Raw genomic sequence first — 27,789 nt, 5'->3', positions numbered from 1 at the left:
TCTTGCCTTTATAGGCTGTATATTTAGGGGATGTTACTGAAAATAGGTGACAGGGTGCAGGCTGAAGGCTGTATAGGGTCCCAGGGGCTCCCTCCTTGTGCCTGGCATTAGCCCTTTAGCTTCCAGTCCTGGGAGAAGCCCCAGGAGGGCACTCAGGTGAGTGTAGGGCAGTGTGTGTTTCCCACCCAGATTGGAAGCACTCTAGTGTTTAATTGGTAGAGCTGTGTCTGTGCTGCCCATGGATTGTTGATCCCGGTGGTACACCTCCTCCCCTGCTAATCAGGCTGCATCTTTCAGCCCTTCCGACATGAAAGGTTGACATCCCCTTGACATAACCAAAGTACATTCATCAGGCCCCAGCCAGAGAGGAGTGACCTGATGTACCTGATCAGTGTACCTGATGGTGGACTGGGGGCCATCTAGGGCATTTCTGGGTTAAAACAATTATACAGGGCATTGCAGGGATGCTTATAGAATGACACCCAGCTATAGGCCTAAACTCTGCATCACAAATCTTTCCCCTGGATAACAAATAAGCAGGAAAAGGAATTCTGAAGTCAGAGGAATATTCAAATTTAGGTAAAGTGCTGACCTTGGTGGGGAGGGGTGATGAAAAATCCTGCCTGCCCTCAGTCTGTTTGCAAATAATCTTCCTCTGGCTTTTTCCTTTCCATGTTGTATTTTTTTTTTTTTTTTTTTACCATTCTCCCCACTTAGGGCTTATAGAATTCCAGAGTTTGACCTACAGTTTCCCAGTTGGTGGTCAAAAGATACCTCAGCAAGAGAAGCAGAAAGCTCTCTCCAGTGTAGAAAAGCAGCCATTGTCCTGGGGCAGGAAGTGGTCCTGGCAAGAGTTACTTTTACAGATGCCCAGTTTTCAGTGCTTGTTGCTATGCCTATGAAAGTACCTTCAACCTCCAAGTCCCCCAAGTTCTGAGGGGCTTTCTCAGCTCCTTGCCCAGTTTAATGATACTGAAACAAACGTCTCTGTGAAAGATGGACTTGGGCATGTCCTTCAGAGAAGGGTAGCTGGCCCTTCCTACTTCTCCCACATACAATAAACTGATGGCCCTCAAGACTTATTGAATGAAGAGTGAGAGTGTCTATTTCTTTTTAAACACAAGAAATGAAAGAACAAAACCACAACTCCCAGGCTATAGTAGAAATGGGATTTTAATATAATATTCCAGTGCAGCTTTTGCTATTTACCACAATAGTAAACGTTTTCTTTTTTTTACCTTTTATACAAAAAATCAATCACCCTCTCACCTCCTCTGAACTATTCCCTTCCCACTGACCCCATCTCCTGTGGTCTCATAAAGTCCTTGGTGCCTGGCACTTGCAGTGGCACCAGACAACATCAATGGGACTCAGCTGTCCCTCACCTGGTGAAGAGCAAGGTATGTGAAGTGGGGTCTCTCCTCTACTGGGGGAGGGGGGTAGGTAAGTCCATCACTCTCAGTTGGGCTTGATGGAATCTAGCCTGAGAACGCGGTGGGAGGCAGGGCCAGGACCCCTGGGAGGGTAATAGGCAGGTGCTGTAAGTCGTGAAGATAGAACTGAAGTTGTCAGACCCATTGGGTGGGTGAGTGCTCTGGGATGCCTGTGGGCACAGATGACAACGACTGCTACCTGTGAAGGAATGAGAGAAGTGTACAGAGGGCAATATCTGGCAGCAGGCAGGGCACTGTGCCCATTGGCAGTGCTCCTCAGCTAAAGTTAACTAGCCTTCTGGTTCCCAGAGAGCAGAAGGCACCTAAGGCAGTAAGAAGGTCCACGGGAGTCCAGGTCAGCCTGTCAACTGTTAGGTGTCATACCCAGCCAGAAGAGGTTCAGTGGTGAAACAAGCCTGGAGGTGGCCTGGGCTGTCACGTTGGGAGCACAGTGCCTGTCTGGCCTGGGCCATTCCAGTCTGTAAGTTTTTAGCTCACCCTGGAGAGGGTGATCCTGAGGCTGGCTATTGCCAGGAGTCAGTTAGAAGATGCCCTTTGTGAGCCAGAAAAAGAGCAAAGTAAACCTAAAAAATAAATAATAGAGCCGAGATGAATAGAATAGGGAACAACACAGCAATAGAGAAAATCAACAAACTAAAAGTTGTTTCTCTGAAAAAATGAAAAAATTGATGAACCTTTAGCTAGATTGATTCAGAAAAAAGTAGAGAAGACTCAAAGAAACAAAGTTGGGACAACACTACCAACCCCACAGAAATAAAAGAGTTTATAAGAGACTGTGAACAATTATACACCTACAAATTGCATACTCTAGATGAAATGGGAAAATTCTTACAAGCACACAAATTACAAAACTGGTGACTCCTACCAAACATTTAAAGAAAAACTAACACCAATTCTTAAACTCTTCCAATAAGTAGAAGAGGAGGGAACACTTACGATTTCTGTGAGAGCAACATTACACTAATAAAAAAGCTAGACAAAGATCTCACAAGAAAAAACTAGAGACCAATATCACCCATGAGTATAGATGCAAAAATCCTTGATAAATACTAGCAAACAGAATCCAGCAGCATATTAAAGGATTATGCATCATGGTCAAGTGGGATTTATCCCAGGGGTTAAAGTACTGCTCGATATATGAAATGCAATCTATACCACATTAGTAGAATGAAGGGGGGAAAAATCCACATGATCATCTCAACTGATGAAGAAAAGGCATTTGACAAAAGCCAACACCCTTTCAGAATAAGAGAACTCAATAAGTAGAAATAAAAGGGAACATCCTCAACATGATAGAGGGCATTTATAAAACCCCACAACTAGCATCATGTTCAGTTATGAAAGACTGAAAGCTTTCTTCCTAAGATCAGAAACAAGACAAAGACATCCACCTTTACCACTTCTATTCAACATTCATTTTATTGGAGGCTCTGGCCAGAGCAATTAGGCAAGCAAAGCAAAAAGCATCCAAATTGGAAAGTAGGAGGTAAAATTATTGACAGATGACAAAAGTTTATATGTAGAAAATCCTAAAAAATTCACACACATACAACTGTTAGAGCTAGCAAACGAATTCAGTCAATCTGCAGGATCAATGGAATAGAAATTGAGACTTAAGAATTAAACCCATGCCAGTGGATTTTTCAGCAGAGGCATTAAGACCATCCAATGAAGGAAAAACAGTCTTTCTACAAATAGCGTTGGGAAAACTGGATATCCAGTTTTCAACATGCAAATGAGTGGAGTTGGAACCTTATCTCACACCATATGCAAAAATTAACTCAAAATGGATCCAAGAGCTAAAATTCCAAAACCCTTAGGGGAAAGAAAACAAACAAACAAACATAGAGGCCAATCTTTATGTCCTTGGATTTAGCAATGGTTTCTTAAATATGGCACCAAAGGCACAAGCAACAAAATATAAAACAAATGGACTTCATCAGAATTGGACTGATAAACAGCTAGTCAACCCAGCAGACCAGTGCTCAAGGCCAAGTCCAGGATGCCCAAGACACCCAAGACAAACAGCTGATTGACCTGGCAGCCCAGTGCCTGAGGCCAAGTCTTGGATGCTCAGGAGCCCATGTCAGACTGCTGGTCACTTGGAAACCTGGCACCCAGGGCCGAGCTCACGATGGATATCTCGCCAACCCAGCAGCCTAGTGCCCAAGACCAAGTCTGGGAAAACTGGTACAAACAACTGATTGACCCAGCAGCCCAGCACCCTAGGTGGGATCCTCTGGGTGGACAGCTGGCTGACCCAGCACTCTGAAGTCTAAAGCCAGGTCTGGGACACCCAGGAGGCTCAGAATGAACAGCCCAGTCTATTCAGCAGCCTGGAAACTCTGGCCAAGTCCAGGATACCCAGAACAAACAGCTGGTAGACCTGGCAGCCTGGCACCTGACATAAAGTTCAGAAGGCCCAGGATGGACAGCTGGTTGACTTGGTTACCCAGAGCCCCAGGCCAAGTACGGAATATCTAAAGCAAACTACTAGTTGACATGGCAACCTGAATCCAGAAGCTAAGTTTGGGATGCCCAAGATTGATGGTTAGACAGGCCGGTATCCTGGTGCCCAGGGCCAAGTCCAGGATGCCCAAATGGACAGGTATTCAACCTGGCAGTCCAGCACCTGAGGTCAATTTTAGGATGCCCAGGATGAGCAGTTGGTTAAACCAGCAACCTGTCTTGTGAGGCCAATTCCAGGATGACTAGGATGACTGTTGGCCCCCCAGTCTGGTGCCAGTGCCAAGACAGGGACACTCAGAACAGGCAACTGGCCAACCCATTGCCTGAGGCCAAGTCCAAGATCAGAATGAATAGCTGGTCCATCTGGTATCTCAGTGCCTGAGGCCGATTCGTGACTCCTGGGACCAGAAAGGTGGTCTACCCAGCAGACAGGCACCCAAGGAACGTTTTGAATGACCAGGATACGTATTTGTTTGACTGGGCAGCCCCATGCCTGAGGCCAAGTCCAAGACATCCGGGATGCCTGGGACAGACAGCTGTTTGATTCAGCAGCCTGTTACCTAAGGCAAGTTCAGGGTGCCTGGCAGCTGGTTGACCTGGATGCTCATCACCTGATGCCAAATATGGGATGCCCAGGACAAACTGCTGGTCAAAACAGCAGCCCAATTCCAGAGGGCAAGTCTGGGACAAAAAGTTGGTTGAGCAGGCAGCCCAGGGCCAAGGCCAAGGCTGGGACACCTTGGAAAGACGGGTGATTGACCTGGTAGCCAGGTGCTAGAGGCCAAATCTAGGATGATTGGGTCAGACAGGTCAACACGACAGCTTAATGCCTGAGGCCAACTCCAGGATTCCCGGAAAGGACAGTGGTCTCCTCGCACATTGGCACTAGAGGTCAAGTCCAGGATGCCTGGGACAGACAGCTGGTTGACATGGCAGCCTGGCACAAAAGACCAAGTCTGGGACACCCTGGAAAGACAGCTGGCCAACCCAGCAACCTGGTGACCAAGGCCAAGTCTGGGATGCCCAGGACGAACAGCTCTTCAACCCAGAAGACCAACGCCCAAGTCCGAGTCTGGGAGGCCTAGGGAAAACAGCTGGCAGACACAGCAGCTCAGTGCCCAAGGCCAAGTCTAGGACATCTGGGACAGAGCTGGATGATTCAGTATCCCAGCACCCAAGATAAAGTCTGGGAGGCCCAAGACATACAGGTGGTCAACTAAAGTCTGGCACTAGAGGCCAAGTCCAGGACACTTGGGATGGACGGCTGGTTGACCCAGTAGTACAGTATCCAAGGCCAAGTTCAGGAAGCCTGAGATGCCAGTGATAACTCGACCTGGAAGCTCAGTGCCCAAGGCCAAGTCTGGGACCCTCCAAGACACACGGGACACCCAAGTCAATCCAGCAGCCCAGTGCCTGATGCCAAGTCTAGGACTCCTAAGATTGTCAGCTGGTTTACCTGACAGTCTAGCACCCAAGGCCAAGTCAGGGATACATGGGATGCCCAGAATTGACATGTGGTTGATCCAGAAACTTGACACTTAAAGCCAAATCCAGTATGCCCAAACAGGACAGCTAGTTACCTGGCAGACCAGCACCTGAGGCCAAGTTTGGGATGCCCAGGTCAAAGAGCTGGTGAACCTGCCAACCAAATCCAGGACACTAGGGTGCTCAGGAAGGACAGCTTGTCGACCTGGCAGCCTAACACTGGAGGCCAAGTCTGGGATACTTCAAATGGACAGCTGGTCAACTCTTCACAACATCTGAGGCCACGTCTGAGACACCCCAGATAGCTACCGGGTTGACCCAGCAGCCCAACACTGAACCACGTGTGTGATGCTTGGGACAAACAACTGGTTTCACCTGGTAGCTGGGTGTCTGAGACCAAGTTCCCTATGCCACAGAATTCACAGTTGGTCAACCCCACAGAACAGCACCAGAGGCCCAGTCCGGGGCACCTCAGACTACTGGTCAATGCAGCTCGATACAGGAGTCCAAGACTGTGATGCTTCTGAGGGACAGCTGGTCAACTTGGCAGCCCAGGGTCTGAGGCCAAGTCTGGAATGCCATGGGATGCACAGATGATCAACCTGGCAGCTCAGCATTCAAGGCCAAGTCTGGGACTCTCAAACAGTCCAGGACATCCTGAAAGGAGAGCTGGTCAATCCAGTAGCCTGACCTGATGCCAAGTCTCAGACATTCAGGATACCCAGTATTGTGTGCTTGCTGACTCAGTAGCTCAGTGCCAGAGGCCAAGTCTGGGAGGCCCAGGAAAGATATTTGGTCATGCTGGCACTCTGGCACCTAAGGCCCACTCAGGGTTGTCCAGGATGCCCAGGATGGACAGCTGTCCAACCCAGCAGCCTGAAGGCAGAGGCCAAGGCTAGGACCACCAGAATGGACAGCTCAGCTCATTGGCCTGGCAGCCTGGTGCTTGAGGCAAAGTTTGGGATTTCCAAAATGCATGAGACAAATTGCTGGTCAACCCAAGCTTGTCACCAAAGGCCAAGCCAGGGATGTTTGAGACACAGAGCTGGAGAGCTTAGCTGCCTGGCACTATAGACCAAGTCCAAGACTGCCAGGAAGCCTGGGACAGACAGTTGGTTTACCTGGTAACCTGGTGGTGAGGTCAACTATGGAATGCCCAAGCTGGGCAACCTCAGACCTGGCGCCTGAGGCCAAGTCCAGGATGCCTGAAAAAAAGCTGAACTACCCAGCAGCTTGGTGCCCAAAGTTGTCCCAGTATCCTGGCACCCGAGGCCAAGTCTGGGATGCCCAGGACACCTGAGATTGACAGCAGATCAACCCAGCATCCCAACATTGAGACCAGATGTGAGATGAACAAAAAGCTGGTTGAGTTGGAAGCATGATGCCTGAGGCCAGGATTTTGACAGCTGGGACAAACAACTCGTTAACCCAGAAGCATGGTTCCTGAGGCCAAGACCAGGAAACAGGATGGATAGCTGGTCAACCCAGCAGCTTGGCACTTAAGGAAGGCCAATTCTGGGGCAGAGAGGAAGGACAGCTCATTAACCCAGAAAGCCAGTGCACAAGGCCAAATTAGAATGCATCAGACAAAGAGTTGGTTGACCTGGAAGCCTGGCTCACATGGCCAAAACCAGGACACTTGGGATAGACAGCTGGTTGACTTAGCAGCCCAACACCTGAAACCAAGTTTGGGACATCCAAGATGGACAATCCAGCAGCCTAGCGCATTAGGCCAAGTCTAGGATGCACCAGAATGACAGCTGGTCAACCTGGAAACAGGCACCTAAGACCAAGTCCAGGATTCCAGGATGGACAGCTGGTTGATCCAAAAGTCCAGAGCTCAAGACCAAGTGTTGGATGCCTGGGAAGCCTGGGAAAGATAGCTATTTGACATTGCAGCCTGACACTGGAGGCCAATTCCAGGACACCTAAGATGGATAGCTGGTTGGCCTGACTTCCTGGCTTCTGAGGCCAAGTTCAGGATGCCTCAGATAGACAGTTGGTCAACTCATTAGCCTGAATCTGGAGGCCAAGTCTAGGACACCCTGTTGACCTGGCAGCCCAACACTGGAGGTCAAGTCCAAGATGGACAAGTGGTCTACTCGGCAGCGTGGTGCCACAGCTCAAGTCCAGGATGCTAGGGATTTACACTTGGTCAATCCAGCAGCACTCTCTGAGGTCAAATCCAGGACACCCCAAATGGTAGGCTGGTCAACACAGCAGCCTGGCAACTGTGGCCAACTCAGGGATGCCCAAGATTGACATCTGGTTGAATTGGTGATCCTACATTGAAGGCCAAGGCTGGGATGGACAATTGGTCGACTCAAAAGCATAGCATCTGAGGCCAAGTACATGACACCAGGGACAGACAGCTGGTCAACTCTAAGTCTGGGATGCTTGGGAAGAACTGCTGGTCATCTGGCACCCTGGAGCCCATGGTCAACTTTGGGATGCCCTGGAAGAACAGCTGGTCAACCAGGCAGCCTGGCACTCAAGGCAAATAATTTGGTGATCAGGAAGCTTCAGATGGACAGCTGGCTTACCAGTCCAGTGCTGAGGGCAAGTCCAAATGCCTAGGGCAAAGAGCTGGTTAACCAAACAGCCCATGCCTGAGGCAAATCTCTTTAAAACTTTACTACATTTATTACAGAATGGTTATCAGTCTTATTCACTGAAAGAACAATGTGCAGTATGCAGCTTGTAAGTGGTGTTTTAGAAAATAATTTCTTACAAGTCTCTTATACATATTACAACATGCATTACACATGGGGTATCACTTTCATTCACTGAAGAACACTACTGAAAACATCTTGCTGTTAGAAAAATGCCTTTATACAAGACTTTAAACATTTCATTACGTACATTACAGAATGGGTATCACACCAATTCACTGAATAATGTGCTAAATATAGCTTGCATGAAGCTTGTTAGAAACCACAAATTTCTTAAACACTTTGCTACATGCATTACAGAATAGTATCACTTCCTTTCTCTGAGAGAACACTTGCTGAATGCAGTTTTCAAGTGGCTTATTAGAAACACTGTTATTAGTCTCTTAAACACTTTACAATATGCAGTAAAGAATGGGATTCACTTCCATTCACTGAAAGAAAACTAAACTGAACACATCTTGCAAGTAGCTTGCTAGAAACACGTTTATTACAGTTTCTTAAACACTTTAGTACATGCATTACAGAAAGGACATCATTTCCATTCATTGAGAGAACATTATGCAGAACACAAACTGCAAGTGGCTTTTAAGAAACACTGTTGTTACAAGTCCTTGTTAGAAACAATTTTATTACAAGTCACATAAATATTTCACTATATGCACTACAGAATCTATTTCCATCCCTGAAAGAATACCATGCTGAAAGCAGCTTGCAAATAGTTTGTTAGAAAAACTTTCATTACTAGTCTCTTAAACACCTCACTAAATGCATCACAGAATAAATATCACTCCCATCCAATGAATAAACTTTGTGATAAACATGGTTTGCAAGTGTCTTGTTAGAAACACCTTTCTTACAAGAACGTAAAACACACACAGCATGCCTTAGTGAATGTGTATGACTTCCAGTCACTGCAAGAAACTGCTGAACAAAGCTTGCTAGTAGGCTGAAAGGAACATCTTTATTACTTTTAAAAATAAACACATCACTACATGAGTTACAGAATAAGTATCACTTCCATTCAATGAAAGAAACTGCACTGAACACAGCTTGCAAGTGTTTTCAGAAACAGTTTTATTGTAAGTCCTCTAAACAGTTCTCAAATGCAATACACAACAGGAATCAGTTTCATTCACTGAAATAACACTGTAGCAAATGCATTTTGCAAGCAGCTTGTTAGAAACTCCTTGACTACAAGTTTCTTAAACACTTCACTCCATGCATTATGGAAGAATATCAATTTATTCAATGAAAGAATACTGTGCTGAATATCGCTTTCAAATACCTTTTTAGGAACATTTTTTTATGTCTCTTAAACAATCATGACATGCATTACAGAATGAGTATCACTTCCATGAACTGAAAAACAAATTGTGCTTGTGGTGCAACTTGCAAGTGGCTTGTTATAACCATCTTTACTTCAAGTATTGTAAACAGTTCAGTATATGCGTTACAGAATGACTATCACTTCCAATCACGGAAAGAACACTGTATCAAGCACATCTTGCAATTAACTTGTTAGAAACTATGACAAGTCTTGGTAACACTATACTACATGAATTAAAGAATGGATTTCACTTGCATATACAGAAAGAGTACCATGGTTAACACACCTGCGAACACCTCTATAGAAAAATCTTTAGTTCAATTTTTGAAACAATTCTTTACAGTCATTATATAGTGGGTTTCACTTTCTTTCACTGAAAGAACTCTGTACTTAATGCATAATGCAAAGTAGCTTGTTAGAAATACCTTTATTACAAGATTCTAACCATGTCACTACATGCCTTAGTGAACAGGAATCATTTCCATTCACTGAAAGAATACTCTACTGAATGCATCTGGCAAGCAGGTTGTTAGAAACACCTTTTATTACAAGTATCTTACCATTTCACTTAATTTTTTTAAATTGAAGTGTAGTTCACATAAAATATATTAGTTTCAGGTGTACAACACAGTGATTCAATATTTTTATAGATTATGAACCATACAAAATTATTATAAAATATTGACTATAGTCCCTGTGCTGTACATTACATCCCACTGACTTATTTTATAATTTGTAGTTTGTACCTCTTAATTCCCTTCACCTATTTTACCTCTTCCCCCGACCCTCCTCTCTGGCAACCAGTAGTTTATTATCTGTATCTGAGTAATTTTCTCTCTTGTTATATTTGTTCATTTGCTTTGGTTTTTTAAAATTCCACATATAAGTGAAAATATACAGTATTTGTCTTTATTTCGCTAAGCCTTATACCCTCCAGGTTCATCCATGTTGTCACAAATGGCAAGATTTCATTCTTTTTTAAGGCTGAGTAATATTCCATTGTGTATACATACCACATTTTCTTTATCCATTTATCTGTTGATGAACACGTAGGATGCTTCCACATCTTGAGTATTGTACTGCTGTAAACATTCAGGTGCATATATCTTTTTGAAATAGTGTTTTCATTTTCTTCAAATAAATACCCAGGAGTGTAATTGCTGGATTGTATGGTAGTTCTATTTTTAATTTTTTGAGGAACTGCCATAAAGTTTTCCATATTGGCTGTACCAATTTACATTCCCATCGCAGTGTACTAGGGTGCCTTTTCTCCACATCCACTTCAACACTTGTTATTTGTAGTTTTTTTGACAATAGACATTCTACCAGGTATGAGGTGCTATCCCATGGTTTTGATTTGCATTTCCCTAATGAGTAGTGATATTTGCTACTGAACCTGGACTTGGGTCCACTCACCTGACACTCAGCAAAGTCAGTCTTATGACACTGGATTGTGGTTAAGGAAAGTAAAGCATTTATTGCAGGGAACCAAGCAAGGAGAATGGGCAGCTCATGCTCAAAAGACCTGAACTCCTTGTTTGGCACTTTACAATAAAAGCTGTACCTTCCTTCAATACAACTCAGTGTCAGCAGACTGGCTTTGCTGTGCATTTGGTGAGCAGACCCAATCTAAGTTCAGTAAAATGTTGATCATCTTTTCATGTGCCTGTTGGCCATCTGTATGTCTTCTTTGAAAATATGCCTATTCAGGTCATCTTCCCAATTTTTTAATCAGATTTTTTTATATTGAGTTGTATGAGTTCTTTATATATTTTGGGATATTAATTCCTCATCTGACGTATCATTGCAAATATCTTCTCCCATTCAGTAGGCTGACTTTTCAAATGGTTGATGGTTTTCTTCACTGTGCAAAACCTTTTTAGTTAGATTTGGTCCCACCTGTTTTTTTGCTTTTGTTGTCCTAGCCTGAGGAGACATATCCAAAAAATGTTGCTAAGACCAGTGTCAAAGAGATTACTGGCCATGTTTTTTCTTGGAGTTTCAGGTCATACATTTAAGTCTTCCATTCATTTTGAGTTTATTTTTGTGTATGATGTGAGAAAGTAGTCCAGTTTGATTCTTTTGCATGTAGCTGTCTGGTTTTCCCAACACCATTTATTGAAGAGGCTGTCTTTTCCCCACTGTATATTTTTGCCTCCTTTGTCATAGATTAACTGACCATATATGCATGGGTTTATTTCTAGGTTGTCTATTTTGTTTCACTGATCTGTGTGTGTTGTGTGTGTGTGTGTGTGTGTGTGTGTGTGTGTGTGTGTGTGCCAGTACCATACTGTTTTGATTACTTAGCTTTGTAGTATAGTTTGAAGCCAGGGAGCATTCTTTTTTCAAGATTGCTTTGGCTATCTGGGGTCTTTTATATTTATGTACAAATTTTTGGATTGTTCATTCTAGTTCTGAGAAAAATGTCATGGGTATTTTGATAGAAAATGCATTAAATCTATAGATTGCTTTGGATAGTATGGACATTTTAACTATGTTAATTCTTACAATCCATGAACACAGATATCTTTCCATTCATTTGTATCATCTTCAATTTGCTTCAGTGTCTTATATTTTTCAGAGAACAGTACTTTCACCTCCTTGGTTAAATTTATTCCTATGCATTTTATTCTTTTCCTATGCATCTGCAAACAGTGACAGTTTTACTTCTTCCCTTCCTATTTGGATGCCTTTTATTTCTTTTTCTTGTCTAATTGCTGTGGCTAGGTCTTCCAATACTATATTAAATAGGAGTGGCAAGAGTGGACATCCTTGTCTTGTTCCTGACATTACAGGATATTTTTCAGATTTTCACTATTGAGTATAATGTTGGCTCTGGGTTTGTCACAAATGGCCCTTATTATGTTCCCTCTATACCCATTTCATTGATAGGTTTTACCATAAATGGATATTGAATTTTATCAAAAAGTTTTCTGCTTCTATTTAGATGATGATATGATTTTCATGCTTCAGGGTGTTAATGTGGTGTATCACACTGATTTGAGGATATTGCACCTTCCTTGCATCCCTGAAATAAATCCCACTTAATCATGATGTAAGATCCATTTAATATATTGTTGAATTCAGTTCGTTAATATTTTGTTGAGGATTTTTATATTCATGTTTGACCTGTAATTTTCTTTTTTTGAAGTGTTTTTGGTTTTGATATCAGCATAATGTTGGCCTCATAGAATGAGTTTGGAAATGTTCTTTCCAATTTTTTAAGAATAGTTTGAGAAGGAAAGGTATTGACTCTTTATTAATCCCTTTATTTTTTTTTTAGTTTTTATTATTAGCTTAATATTTATTGAAATATAGTTGATTTACAATACTGTGTTAGTTTCAGGCGTACAGCAAAGTGATTCAGTTACACACACACATATTTTTTTACATTCTCTTCCACTGTAGGTTATTACACCTATTGGCGTATACACATAGAGCTGAGCAAAACTTTAAAGTACATCTCAAAAGAGCAGTATTATAGATCTCTTAAACATATAATTCATGCATCACACTTCAAAAACATCTTCCACTCAATAAAAGAACGCAGTGCACAGAAATTCTTTCTTATGGTAAGAAACAATTGGCTACATTCCTTCTGTGAGAATCACGTTTAATTCTGCCCTCTGAAAGCCTTTACTTTCCAATCACATTGAGCACACTTAGTTGAGGTCAACAGGACTTAGCAAATAAAGTTGCTAGATTTACAAGTTTAGGGAACACATCTCTGCCTCTATCACATACAAGGTATAACGTTCCTTCATGAAAAGAACACTGTCGGAGAAACTTTATACTGGTAGCCAGGTACAAAGTTCTTCTGGTTGTGATGGGAGGCTCTTCATTGTATGCATGTTGACAAGGCCATTGATTATATTCTCAGTTAGTAACCTGTATTGAGAAAAGACTCAAATTACCTGTAAAACCGTAGTGTTAGACAGCTATGAAATAAAACACTACCTACTTCAGTCACTTGGGGTCAGTTCCCAACACTGAAAGAACACTGTGCCTAAGAGTTCTTTCCTCTATCTTGTGAAAAACACATACTTTTACTATGGGGGAAAGAGGCCTTGGCATACAGTCTCACTCTCATTTGGCCTCTGAACATGGAGCATCTCGCAGCTTTTGATGCCAATTTTCAAAGGGTTGGTTTACAGGTCTCTCAAACATTTAACTAGCTACTCCAAATCCTGGGAACAATTTCCAAACACTGAAAGAACAATCTGTATAAAACCTCATCCTTCTACTCTGTATGATACATATATTTTCTATATAGAAATCAGGCCTGTTCCACAGTGTGAAAGACCTTCACACCAATTGCCACAGCTTTAAAGTACCTCTCCAAAAACCAGTATTACAGATCTCTGAAACAATATACTTCACGCATGACAATTCACATATATCTTCCACACAATGAAAGAATGGAGCGCACAGGATTTCTTTCTTAAGGTAAAAAAACAGTTGGCTACATTCCTTCCATGAGAATCATGTTTATTTAACTATGGCTTCTGAAGAAAGGCTTTACCTTCCAATCGCACTGAGCACACTTAGTTGAGCTCAACCTCACTTAGCAACTACAGTTGCTAGATTTACAGGTTTAGGGAACACATCTCTGCCTCTATCACATACAAGGTATAACTTTACTTTAGAGAAAGAACACTGTTGGAGAAACTCTGTATCGGTAGCCTGGTACAAAATGCTTCTGGTCGCAACTGGAGACTCTTCATTGTATTCGGGTTGACAAGGCCCTTGATCACATTCTCATTTAGCAGCCTGTTGTGAGGAAAGACTCAAAGTAGCCTGTAAAACTGCAGTGTTAAAGACAGCTGTGAAATAAAACACTACCTGCTTCGGTCACTTGGGGTAAGGTGCAAACACTGAAAGGACACTGTGCCTAAAAGTTCTTTCACCTATCTTGTGAAAAACACATATTTTACAATGAGAGAAACAAGGCTTGGCATGCAGTCTGCAAGGATTTCACTCTTTTTGCCTCTGAACCCTGAGCTTCTTGCAGTTTTTGATGCCACTTTTCATAGGACTGGTTTGAGGTCTCTCAAACATTTCACTCCAAATCCTGGGTACATGTTCCATACACTGAAAGATCAATGTGTATAAAACTTCATCCTTCTACACTGTAGGACACGTATATTTTCTCTATGGGAAACAGTCCTTTTCCTTACGTGGGAAAGGCCTTCACAACTATTGGCATAAAAACAAAGCTGAATGCAGCTTTAAATTACCCCTCGAAAGACCTGTATTACATCTCTTAAACAATATAATTCATGCATCACACTTCAAATACATCTTCTACTCTATTAAAAAAAAAAACACAGTGCATAGAAGTTTAACAGAAACAATTGGCTATATTCCTTCTGTGAGAATCATGTTTATGCCATCTGAAAGGCCTGACCTTCCAATTGCATTGAGCACACTTAGTTGAGCTCAACCTCACTTAGCAATTATAGTTGCCAATTTACAAGTTCAGGGAACACACCTCTGCCCATATCACATACAAGGTATAATTTTCCTTCATGGAAACAACACTGTTGGAGAAACTTTGTACTGGTATGGTAGCCTGGTGCAAAGCGGTTCTGGTTGTGATGGGAGACTCTTCATTGCATGTGGGTTGACAAGGCCAGTGATTATATTCTCAGTTAGTAGCCCTGTTTTGAGGAAAGACTCAAAGTGCCCTGGAAAAACACTTGTTATATATGTCTGAGAATTAAATTACCACCGCCTTCCGTCACTTACAGTAAGTTCCATACAGTGTAAGAACAGTGTGCCAAAAATTCCTTAGTCCATCTTGTGAAAATCACATAGATTTTTTGAAGGGGGAAGAAGCCTTGACATGTAATCTGCAAGAATTTCACTCTCATTTCACTTCTGAACACAGAGCTTCTCTCAGCTTTCCATATAACTATACAGAGGATTGGTTTGTCAGTCTCTGAAACATTTCACTAGCTACTCCAAATCATGGGTAAAAATTCCATACACTGGAAGAAAAATATGTGTGAAACTTAGTCCTCATACGTGTATGCCAAGTACATTTTCTTATGGAAATCTGGACAATTCCACAGTGTGAAAGGACTTCACACCTATTGGGGTTTACACAGAGAGCTGAGAGCAGCTTTAAAGTACCTCTCCAAAGAGAAGTATTACAGATCTCTTAACAACATACTTCATGCATCATAAACAAATATAACTTACACTCAATAAAAAAACACAGTGCATTCTTATATGTGAAATAAAATACTACCTGCTTCAGTCACTTGGGGTCAGTTATGAACAATGAAAGAACACTGTGCCTAAAAATTCTTTCGTCTAACTTGTGAAAAACACATACTTTTACTATGGAGGAAACAAGCCCTCATGTGAAGTCTGGAAGAATTTCACTCTCATTTTGCCTCTGAACACAGAGCCTCTAGCAGCTCCTTTTACTCTGTATGATATGTACATTATCTCTGTGGGAAACAGGACTTTCCTTACTTCACACTTACTTGCTTTACACGCAGAGCTGAGCACAGCTTTAAAGGACATCTCAAAAAGAAGCATTATAGTTACCATGGGAAACTCTTCATTGGATGCAGGTTGAGGATGCCATTGCTTATATTCTCAGGTAATAAACCTGTTTTGAGGAAGACTCAAAGTAGTCTGTAAAAAACACTCATGTTGTAAGTCTGTGAAATAAATCACTACCTTCTTCAGTCACTTCGGTTACCTTCCATACACCAAAAGACCACTGTCCCTATAATTTCTTGCGTCTATCTTGTGAAAACAAATGCTTTTACTACAGGTGAAACAAGCCTAGGCATGCAGTCTGCAAGGATTTCACTCTCATTCCACCTAGGACCACTGAGCATCTTGCAGCTTTAGAAGCCACCTTCTAAACTGAGCGCAACCTCACTTAGAAATTACAGTTGCTAGATTTACAAGTTCCAGGAACACATGTCTGCCTCTATCACATACAAGGTAGAACGCTCCTTGATGGGAAAACACTGCTGGAAAAACTCTGTGCTGGTAGCCTGATCCAAAGGGCTTCTGGTTGCTCAGGAGCCTCTTCTTGGTTTGCAGCTTGACAAGGCCATTGATTACATTCTCACACCTGTTTTGCAGAGACTCAAAGTAGCCTGGAAACAGTGGTGATAGACAACTGTGAAATAAATCACTACCCACTTCACTCACTTGATGTACATTCCACATCCTGAAAAAGCACTGTGCCTTAAAATTTTTTGCATCCATCTTTTAAAACAAATACTCTTACTAAGGGTCAAGCAGGCCTTGGCATGCGATCGGCAAGGATTTCACTCTTATTTTGCCTACAATCTCAGACCATCTCGCCACTTTTGATGCCATGTTTCAAAATGTCGGTTTTCAGGTGTCTCAAACATGGCCCTAGCTACTCCAAATCCTATGGACGTGTTCCATACCATGAAAGTACAATCTGTATAAACTTTTGTCTTTCCACTCTGTAAGAAAAATACATTTTCTCTATGGGAAGCAGTCTTTATCCTTCTGTGGGAAGAAGCTTTCACATCGACCAGCTTTTACAAACAGAGCTGAGCCCCTGCAACTTTTATGGTGAAAAAACACCTTACCTATAGAGGAACAAAGAATACATCCAGCATATTTTCAGAAACCATGCAGGCAAAAAGAGAGAAGAGTGAAATATTTAGAGTGTTGAGGAAAATACCCACCAACCTAGAATTCTGTGCCCTGCAAACTATCCTTAAGAAGTGAAAGAGAAATAAAGACTTTATCGGACAAACAAAACTAAGGGAATTTGCTATCAGGACACCTGTCTTTCAAGAAATGTTAAAAAAACTTCTTTAGAGAGAAGGAAAATAATATAAGTCAAAAACTCAGATCTACATAAAGAAAGGAAAAGCATTGAAGAAGGATTAAGCAAAGATAAAACAAAAACTTTTGTTTTTTTAATTCTTAATTGATCTAATAGGTAACAGCTTTTTCAAAACAACAATATTAACAACGTATTTGATTTTGTATGCTTGTGTACATGATATAGATAGGTAGATAAAAAGACAGATAGATGCTTCTGTATGCTTATATATAAGTGAAATGAATGACAGCAGTGGAACAGGAGGGAGGAATTAGAATTATTTTGCTATTGTTATAAGGTACTCACACAACCTATGAAGTGGTACAGTGTTATTTGAAAGTGGATATGTATTAGTTGTAAATGTATATTGCAAACTCCAGGGCAACTGCTAAAGAAAATAATAAAAGAAGTATTACTGAAATGCTATGAAACAAGAGAAAATGAAATCATATATAATGCTCAATTACCCACACACATATGGTCAATTAATCTTCGACAAAAGAGGCAAAAATATAAAAGGAGAAAAGTCTCTTCAGCAAGTGGTGCTGGGAGAGCTGGAGAGCCACATGTAAATCAATGAAGGTAGAACACTCCCTAACACCATATACAAAAATAAATTCAAAATGGCTTAAAGACTTAAATATAAGACATGACACCATAAAACTCCTAGATGAGAACACAGGCAAAACATTCTCTGACATAAATAGTACAAATAGTTTCTTGGGTCAGTCTCCCAAGGCAATAGAAATAAAATCAAAAATAAACAAATGGGACCTAATCAAACTTACAAGCTTTTACACAGCAAAGGAAATCATAAACAAAACGAAAAGACAACCTACGGAATGGGAGAAAATATTAGCAAACAATGCAACCAACAAGGGCTTAATATCCAAAATATGCAAACAGCTCATACATCTCAATAACAACAGTAAAAACAAACAACCCAATCAAAAAATGGGCAAAAGACCTAAACAGACATTTCTCCAAACAAGATATACAGATGACCAATAGGCTCATGAAAAGATGCTCAACATCACTAATTATTAGAAAAATGCAAATCAAAAGTACAATGAGGCATCACCTCACACCAGTCAGAATGGCCATCATTAAAAAGTCTACAAATAACAAATGCTGGAGAGGGTGTGGAGAAGGCGGACTCCTCCTACACTGTTGGTGGAAATGTAAACTGGTGCAGCCACTGTAGAAAACAGTATAGAGGTTCCTCAAAAAACTGAAAATAGAGTTGCCATATGATCTAGCAATCCCACTCCTGGGCATATATCTGGAGAAAACTATAATTCAAAAAGATACATGTACCCCAATGTTCATATCAGCACTATTTCCAATAGCCAAGACAAGGAAACAACCTAAACGTTCATCAACAGATGAAAGGATAAAGAAGATGTGGTATATATACACAATGGAATACCTTAACCATAAAAAAGAATGAAATAATGCCATTTACCACAACATGGATGGACCTAGAGATTATCATACTAAGTCAAGTAAGTCAGAAAGAGAAAGACAAATACCATATGATATCACTTACACATGGAACCTAAAATATGACACAAATGAAGTGATTTATGAAACAGAAACAGACTCACAGACATAGAAAACAAACTTATGGTTACCAAAGGGGAAATGGGGTGGGGGAAGGATAAATTAGGAGTTTGGGATTAGCAGATACAAACTACTATATATAAAATAGATAAACAACAAGGTCCTACTGTATAGACCAGGGAACTATATTCAGTATCCAGTAACAGACCATAATAGAAAAGAATATGAAAAGAATATATAGATATATATAAATAACCGAATCACTTTGCTGCACACCAGAAACTAACACAACATTGTGAATCCACTATACTTCAACTTAAAAAATTAAAACTTTAAAAAAAAACAGTAAACAGTATGTAAAATTAAAAGAAAAAATTTTAAATAAATAAAACACTCAATTAAAATCTCAAAGGCAGAAAGAGAGTGGAAGACAAAAACAGGAACAAAGAACGTAAGCAACAAATAGAAAACAGTAACAAATATGATAATATTAATCTAACTACATCAATTTGAATGTTAGTGGTCTAAATGCACCAAGACAGAGATTGTCAGATGGATCAAACATGATCAAAAACATGATTCAACTATATGTTGTCTGTAAGATACGTTGTTTTCATTTTAAATATAAAGACACACAAAGTAAAAGTAAATAAATGGAGAAAAACATAATATGTTAACACTAATCAAAAGAAAGTTGGAATAACTATTAATTTCAGACAGAGGAAATGTCAAAGTGAGGAACATTATCAGGGATAAAGAAAGGGAATTACATAATTATAAAGGGGTTAATTCTCCAAGAAGACATAACAATCCTTAACATGAATGCACATAACAATGTATCATCAAACTACATGAGGTAAAAACTGATCAAACTTCAAGGAGAAGTAGATGAATCAACTATCATAATTGGAGACTTCCACACTCCTCTATCAGAAATGGACAGATCCAGCAGGCAGAAAATCAGTAAGGATATAGCTGAACTCAGTAACACCATGGATCAACTGGATATAATGGACATCTACAGAACACTTCACCCAACAACAGCAGAATATACTTTTTTCTCAAACTAACCTGGAACATTCACCAAGATAGACCACATTCTGGGCGATAAAACACACGTAATAAATTTAAAATAACACCAATGTCTGCTCTCAGATCACAATGGAATTAAACTAGAAATGAGTAACAGAAGATAGCTGAAAGAATCCCCCAAATTCTTGGAGATTAAATGATACACTTCTATATATCACATGGGTCAAAGAAGAAATCTCAAGAGAAATTCTTAAATATTTTGAATGAAATGAAAATGAAAACACAACTTATCAAAATCTGTGGGGTATAAGGAAAGCAGTGCTTAGAGGGAAATTTATAGCACTGAATACATCTATGAGGAGACGAAAGATCAAAAATTAATAATCCAAGCTTCCACCTTAGGAAACTAGAAAAAGAGGAGCAAATTAAATCCAAAGTAAGCAAAAGAAAAGAAATTATCAAAAAGCAGAATGAAGTTGAAAACAGGAAATCAATAGTAAAAATCAATGAAACCAATAGCTGGTTCTTTGAGAAGATCAATATCAAAAAGTCTCCAGCTGTGCCAACTAAGAAAAAAAGAGCTAGGACATGAATTACTAATATGAGATATGAAATAGGGGACATCACTACAGAACACATTAAAAGTATAATAAAGGAATACTATGAACAACTATATGCCAACTAATTTGATAATCTAGATAAAATGGACTAACTCCCTTTGAAAGTCACAATCTGCCAAAACTCATGCAAGAAGAAATAGACAATCTGAATATGCCTATATTAAAGAAATTGAGTCAATAATTAATAACCCTCTAGAATGAAAAGCACCAGGCCCAGATGGGTTCTACCACATTTAAGGAGAAACTATACCAATTCTCTACAATATCTTTCACAATATAGAATTAGAAGGGTATACTTCTAATTCTCATAAAATGGTAACTCATTTTATGAAGCTACCATTACCCCAATACCAAAACTTGACAAAGAAAATACAGGATAAAAGAAAACAAGACCAGGGCTTCCCTGGTGGTGCAGTGGTTGAGAGTCTGCCTGCCAATGCAGGGGACATGGGTTCGAGCCCTGGTCTGGGAAGATCCCACATGCTGCGGAGCAACTGGGCCCGTGAGCCACAACTACTGAGCCTGCGCGTCTGGAGCCTGTGCTCCGCAACAAGAGAGGCCGCGACGGTGAGAGGCCCGCGCACCGCGATGAAGAGTGGCCCCCACTTGCCACAACTAGAGAAAGCCCTCGCACAGAAACGAAGACCCAACACAGCCAAAAATAAATAAATAAATAAATAAATAAATTTATAAAAAAAAAAAAAAGAAAACAAGACCAATGTCTCTCATGAAGATAAATGCAAAATCCTCAACAAAATATTAGCAAATCAAATACAACAATGTATGAAAAGAATTACACACCAGTACCAAGTGGGATTTATCCCAGGTATACAAGGTTGGTTGGCTCAACACTTGAAAATCAATTAATGTAATACATCATATTAACAAGCTAAAGAAGAAAATCATATGAGCATATCAGTAGATGCAGAAAAACCATTTGACAAAAAACAATACCCACTCATGATAAAAACTATCATAAAAACCCTATAGCTAACTCACTTAATGGTCAGAAACTGGGAGCTTTCCATTAAGATCAGGAACAAGACAAGGATGTCTCCTCTCACCACTGCTTTTCAACATCATACTGGAAGTTCTACCTAATACAATAAGACATGAAAAGGAAATGAAAGGCATGCAGATTAGGAAGGGAAAAAAACTATATTTGTTCACAGATGACTGTTCATTTGCAAAGTCAGGACTTCACTGGCTGAAATTTAAAACTGGCCCCCATACACAGAGGGCAAGGAGAGACTGAAGAAAGAGGCAGACCACTCCAGGCTAGTAGGTAGCAGTTTTAATAAACGGAACTTACATAGGAGGCTTATCTTCGTCAGTCGCAAGACAAGTAGATCTTTGCATCCTCCCGCCAGAATCTTAAAAGTTTATGAAGAGGCTTTAACGGGATTCGTCACACATCCAGTCCAGATGGTCTCAACAACACATTACTCTCTCAAGGCTTCATCCTCGAAACGGCTGCTGGTATGGAAATAGTAGGTGGAACATAAATTCCAAGGATGGGGGAGAGGTTAAGGAGCCTCTGATTGCCTGGGTCAACTAGCAGTCACATCTTCTTGATGACCTCCTCCAACAATGACATGATCATCTATGTAGAAAATCCAAAAAACTCCTAGAATAAGCAACTATAGCAAGGTTGCAGGACGCATGGTTAATATATAAAAGTCAATTGCTTTCCTCTATACCACCAATGAACATGTAGAATTTGAGATTAAAAATATAATACCATTATATTGACACCCCCCAAAATGAAATACTAAGGTATAAATCTAACAAAATATGTGTAAGATCTATGTGAAGAAAACTATAAAACTCTGATGAACAAAATCAGGGAAGAACTAAATAAATGGAGAAATATTCCTTTTTCATGGATAGGAAGACTCAGTACTGTCCAGATGTCAGCTCTTCCCAAATTGATCTATAGATTCAGCGCAATCCCAATCAAAATGCCTGCAAATTATTTTGTGCATATTGACAAGCTGAGTATGAAGTTTATATGGAAAGGCGTAAGAACCAGAATAGCTAACACAATACTGAAGGAGAAGAACAAAGTTGGAAGACTGATGCTACCTGATGTCAAGACTTACTACAGGCATATCTCAGAGATATTGCAGGTTTGGTTTCAGATCACAGCAATAAACTGAATATCAAAATAAAGCAAGTCACATGAATTTTTTTGTTTCCCAGTGCATATAAAAGTTATGTTTACACTATACTGTAGTCTATTAAGTGTGCAACAGCATTATGTCTAAAAAAACAATGTACATACCTTAACTAAAAAATGTTTTTTAATATCTTTATTGGAGTATAATTGCTTTACAATGTTGTGTTAGTTTCTGCTGTACAACAAAGTGAATCAGCTATAAGTATACATATATCCCCATATCCCCTCCCTCTTGAGCCTCCCTCCCACCCTCCCTATCCCACCCTTCTAGGTGGTCACAAAGCACCGAGCTGATCTCCTTGTGCTATGCAGCAGCTTCCCACTAGCCGTCCATTTTACATTTGGTAGTGTATTATGTCAATGCTACTCTCTCACTTCGTCCCAGCTTCCCCTTCCCCCACTGTGTCCTCAAGTCCATTCTCTACGTCTGTGTCTTTATTTCTGCCCTGCCACTAGGTTCATCAGTACCAGTTTTTTAGATTCCATATATATGCGTTAGCATCTGGTGTTTGTTTTTCTCTTTCTGACTTACTTCACTCTGTATGACAGACTCTAGGTCCATCCACATCATTACAAATAATTCAATTTTGTTTCTTTTTATGGCTGAGTAATATTCCATTGTATATATGTGCCACATCTTCTTTATCCATTCATCTGTCGATGGACACTTAGGATGCTTCCATGTCCTGGCTATTGTAAATAGTGCTGCAATGAACATTATGGTACATGACTCTTTGAATTATGGTTTTCTCAGGGTATATGCCCAGTAGTGGGATTGCTGGGTCATATGGTAGTTCTATTTTTAGGTTTAAAAAATACTTTATTGCTAAAAAATGCTAACCATCATCTGGGCCTCCAATAAGTCATAATCTTTTTGCAATAGTAACATTAAATATCACTGATCGGAGATCTCCATGACAAATATAATCGTAAGGAATATGACTGTGAATTCATAATGAATTGAAATATTGTGGGAATTACCAAAACGTGACACAGAGACACAAAGTTAGCAAATGCTGTTGGAAAAATGCCGCTGATAGACTTGCTCCAGGCACAATGCCACAAACCTTCAATTTGTAAAAAATGTAATATCTGCAAAGTGCAATAAAGCAAAGCACAATAAAACGAGATATGCCTGTATAGAGCTACAGTAATCAAGATAGCATGATCTTGGTGAAAGAATAGATCAGTGAAACACAATAGAAATCCCACATAAATATAGCCAATTGATCTTTGACAAGGTGCAAGGGCAATACAATGGAGCCATGATAGTCTCTTCAACAAACGGTGCTGGAACAACTGGACATCCACATGCAAAAAATATGACTCTAGACACAGACCTTACACCCTTCACAAAAATCAACTCAAAATGGACCAAAGAACTAAATGTAAAGCACAAAATGTAAAACTTGAAAAGATAACATAGGAGAAAATCTAGATGACCTTTGGTATGGTAATGACTTTAGATACAATACCAAAAACATGATTGATGAAAGAAATAATTGTTAAGTTGGACTTCATTAAAATTAAAAACGTCTGCTCTGTGAAAGGCACTGTCAACAAAATGAGAAGACAAGCCATAGACTGGGAGAAAATATCTGCAAAAGAATATATCTGATAAAGGACCTATCAGGTGTTATCCAAAATATACAAAGAACACTTAAAACTCAATAAGAAAATAAACAACCAGATTAAAAAATGGGCCAAAGACCTTTACGGACACCTCAATAAAGAAGATATATGGCAAATAAGCATATGAAAAGATCGTCATATACCCTACATTGTATGTCATTAGGGAAATGCAAATTAAAACAATAATGAGATACCTCTACATGCCTATTAGAATGGCCAAAATCCAGAACACTGACAAATGCTGCCGAGGATGTGGAGCAACAGGAAGTCTCATACTTTGCTGAAGGGAATGCAAAATGGTAGAGCCACGTTGGAAAAGAGTTTGGCAGTTTCTTACAAAACTAAACATACTCTTATCATATCATTCAGAAGTCATGCTCAAAAGAGTTGAAAGCTATGTCCACACAGAAACTTGCACATGGCTGTTTATAGCAGCCTTATTCATAATTGTCCAAACTTGGAAGCAACCTAGATGTCCTTCAGTAGGTGAACAGATAAATAAAATGTGGTACATTCAGACAATGGAATATTATTCCGCTCTAAAAAGAAACGAGCTATCAAGCCATGAAAAGATGCAGAGGAAACTTAAATGCATATTACAGAGTGAAAGAAGCCAATCTGAAAAGGCTGCATACTGTATGATACCAACTATATGACGTTCTGAAAAAGGCAAAACTATGGAGACAGTAAAAATATCAGTGTTTGCCAGTTAGGGGACAGGGACGGATGACTAGGCAGAGCACAGAGGATTTAAGGCAGTGAAACTACCCTGTAATGGTAGACATGTCATTCATTATACATTTTTTCAAACCTATAAAATGTACAACACCAAGAGTGAGCCCTAAACTATGGATTTTGGGTAACTGGGATATGTCAGTGTAGGTTCATCAATTGTAACAAATGTGCCACTGTGGTGAGTGATGTTGATAATGGGGGAGGCTATGATGTGCTAGGGTAGAGAATAAATGAGAAATCGCTATACCTTCCTCTCAATTTTGCTGTGAACCTAAAACTGCTCTTTAATACTTTTTTGTCTTTTTTTAAAAAACAGAACAAAACGAGAAAACTAGTCACCTCTCCCATTCTTTGCAGACTGGTTCTGTGCTAGAGCAGTCCTTTACTAATTAGCTGGCTTGTTCTCAGCCTAGGGATCAGATGGAGGTGAAAACTTAAAGAGCTCCTTAGGTCTTTTGTGGTTGGGCCTTACGTTGGTTTTTCAGCTGCTTTTATTTTTATTTATTTATTTATTTTTTTTAAAGAGCAGGTGATATACAAGCTGGCTTTTTATTTTTATTTTTATTTATTTAAACACTATTTTATTTATTTATGGCTGTGTTGGGTCTTCGTTTCTGTTTTATTTTTATTTTTATTTATTTAAACACTATTTTATTTATTTATGGCTGTGTTGGGTCTTCGTTTCTGTGCGAGGGCTTTCTCCAGTTGTGGCAAGTGGGGGCCACTCTTCGTGGTGCGCGGGGCCTCTCACTATCGCGGCCTCTCCAGACGCGCAGGCTCAGTAATTGTGGCTCACGGGCCCAGTTGCTCCGCGGCATGTGGGATCCTCCCAGACCAGGGCTCGAACCCGTGTCCCCTGCATTGGCAGGCAGACTCTCAACCACTGCGCCACCAGGGAAGCCCCTCAGCTGCTTTTAAATGTCTTGATTTCCCAAAGCTTAACCACAGCCTCTCCTCAGGGTTTTAGATGGTCTATCTTATGTTTCTACCCTCAATGTCTTGCCCCAGGTGTCTGTGGGACTGTAGTCCACCCACAACTTTCAGGAGCAGTGCCTACTGCTTCTCCCCACCTGAGTTCCGAGATAGACAAGATAGAGTACTACTGGCAGCCCTCAGACAGGGCAGAACTTTACAAATAAAAGCTCCTCTGTTCCCTCTCTGTTGGAGCAAGGGAATTGGGAACTTAGCTTTGGCCACTCCAGACCAAGATTTTGCTACACTGAGGAAGGGATGGGGCAAGGGCAAGTAAAAACATCACAGTATTACCATGATGTCAAATGTGTTTTTTTCCTTGATTGAGTTTTCAGGTATTTTTGCTGTAGATCTTTTACTGTTTTCCAGAGCTTTCATATGGTTATTTTAGCCAGTTTCTAGTTGTTTTTTGATGTTTCCAAGGGGGGCTGTGGGCTTGGGCCTGCTAAGCCATTTTGCTGACGTGCCTCTACTTTGACTTTATATTAACATTGTACTAAAAATCATAGCCCACTCAATATGACGATTAAAAGAAAGAAAATATAAAAGAAGCAAAAGTTTTGCAAAAGAAACAAAACTGTCATTCACATATTATATTATATTACATAGAAAATCCAAAACACACAATAAATTCATTACTGGAATTTATAAGACTTCAGGCAGTAAGCTATACACAAAACCGGTACTTTACAAATGAAATTTAAAAAGAGATACCACTTACAATAGCTTCAAAAAGTATGAAACATACTCAAATAAAACTCACAAAAATATGTAATACTGCTATGGAGAAAATATATGGAGACCTAAATAAAAGGACTGCTGTACCATGGTAATGGATTGTTAAAGTCCATATTGTTAGATATTAATTTTCCTCAGGTTGATTTATAGAGTCAAAGAAACCAGTCAAAGTCTCAGCATTTTTATTTACAAGTTGACACGATGATGATTATTCATATGAGTTGATTATAGCCAAGACAGTTGAACAGAAACTTATGGAAGGATACTCATTCTACCTTATCGAGATTGTTTCCTAATATGTTAACAAAGAGTAGTATTCGTGACCCTATTCCGTGCTGCAACTTGCCTCCGTACCTTCCCCAGACACTTCCAACCCTGCTTTCCTTTCGCTTTTTCCGATAAAGCTTATTTTCTAAAATGCTATATAATTATGTTCATGGCTTATTGTCTGCTCCCTCCCTCCTTCCCCCACCCCCACCCCCAAAAAAAGTTCTCCAGAGCAATGATCTCTGTTTTGCTCACTGAGGTATTTCAAATCCTTTACAATAGGGCTTGGCGCGTAGCAGGTGCTCAATATACTTATTGAAAGACTTAAGAGGAAACAGGTTTGTTTTTGGCGGTTGTCTACTTGCCTTAGTATCATTTACGCAGATGCAGAGCTACAAGACACTGTCCTCGGCGAAACCCCGTTTCCTCCCGGAAGAACCGGGAACCCAGGAGCCGGCAACTCACGGAGCGCGGCCACGAGCCCAGAATGCGTACCTGGGCACGTGACAGGCTCAGCCGGGCCTCTCCACGCAGCAAGCGCGGAGAACTACACTTCCCAGAATCCTTGTGCTCTCGCGTGGACTACATTTCCCAGAGGGGTTAGCGACCGTTCCCCCCGCCTCCTTCACTCTACCCAGTTCCGGACCTGCACAGGGAGCTGGGTGTTTGTAGCTGGCGTGAGCGGCGTCCTGGGCTGAGGTCTGCCCAGGCAGCACCCCGGGGAGTCCCGACCCGAAGTTGCTGTCCGGCCGTGGCAGTTCCGGAGCCTCCCGCCTGCGGCCCGCGGAACCCCCGAGGCCTGGGTGAGGT

The 27,789-nt window shown here is 40.6% G+C and overlaps 1 protein-coding gene and 1 long non-coding RNA gene across 3 annotated transcripts in view; one reads left to right on the top strand and one right to left on the bottom strand.

The window, feature by feature from the left end:
• Positions 1-660: 660 nt before the first annotated feature.
• LOC309623033 lies at positions 661-27,509 on the bottom strand. Of its 2 annotated transcripts, none has more exons than XR_014241236.1 (3): positions 27,345-27,509; positions 21,769-22,083; positions 661-1,632 (listed from the first exon to the last, which is right to left on the bottom strand). It is a non-coding gene; the product is annotated as an uncharacterized lncRNA (long non-coding RNA). The 2 variants fall into 2 exon arrangements; XR_014241237.1 differs by lacking the exon at positions 661-1,632 and adding an exon at positions 12,656-13,295 and having other exon boundaries at positions 27,345-27,508.
• Positions 27,510-27,620: 111 nt separating this feature from the next.
• The window catches only part of LOC309622944 (uncharacterized protein), a 30,708-nt gene continuing 30,539 nt past the window's right edge, over positions 27,621-27,789 (top strand). The window contains exon 1 of the mRNA XM_082379319.1: positions 27,621-27,787. The gene's annotated coding sequence lies outside the window, so the exon portion shown is untranslated. The remainder of the gene's footprint in view (positions 27,788-27,789) is intronic.

The sequence above is a fragment of the Balaenoptera borealis genome (genome assembly GCF_965194805.1).
Source record: "Balaenoptera borealis genome assembly, chromosome: 2".
Classification (NCBI taxonomy): domain Eukaryota; kingdom Metazoa; phylum Chordata; class Mammalia; order Artiodactyla; family Balaenopteridae; genus Balaenoptera; species Balaenoptera borealis.
This window is presented reverse-complemented; position numbering and strand designations above follow the sequence as displayed.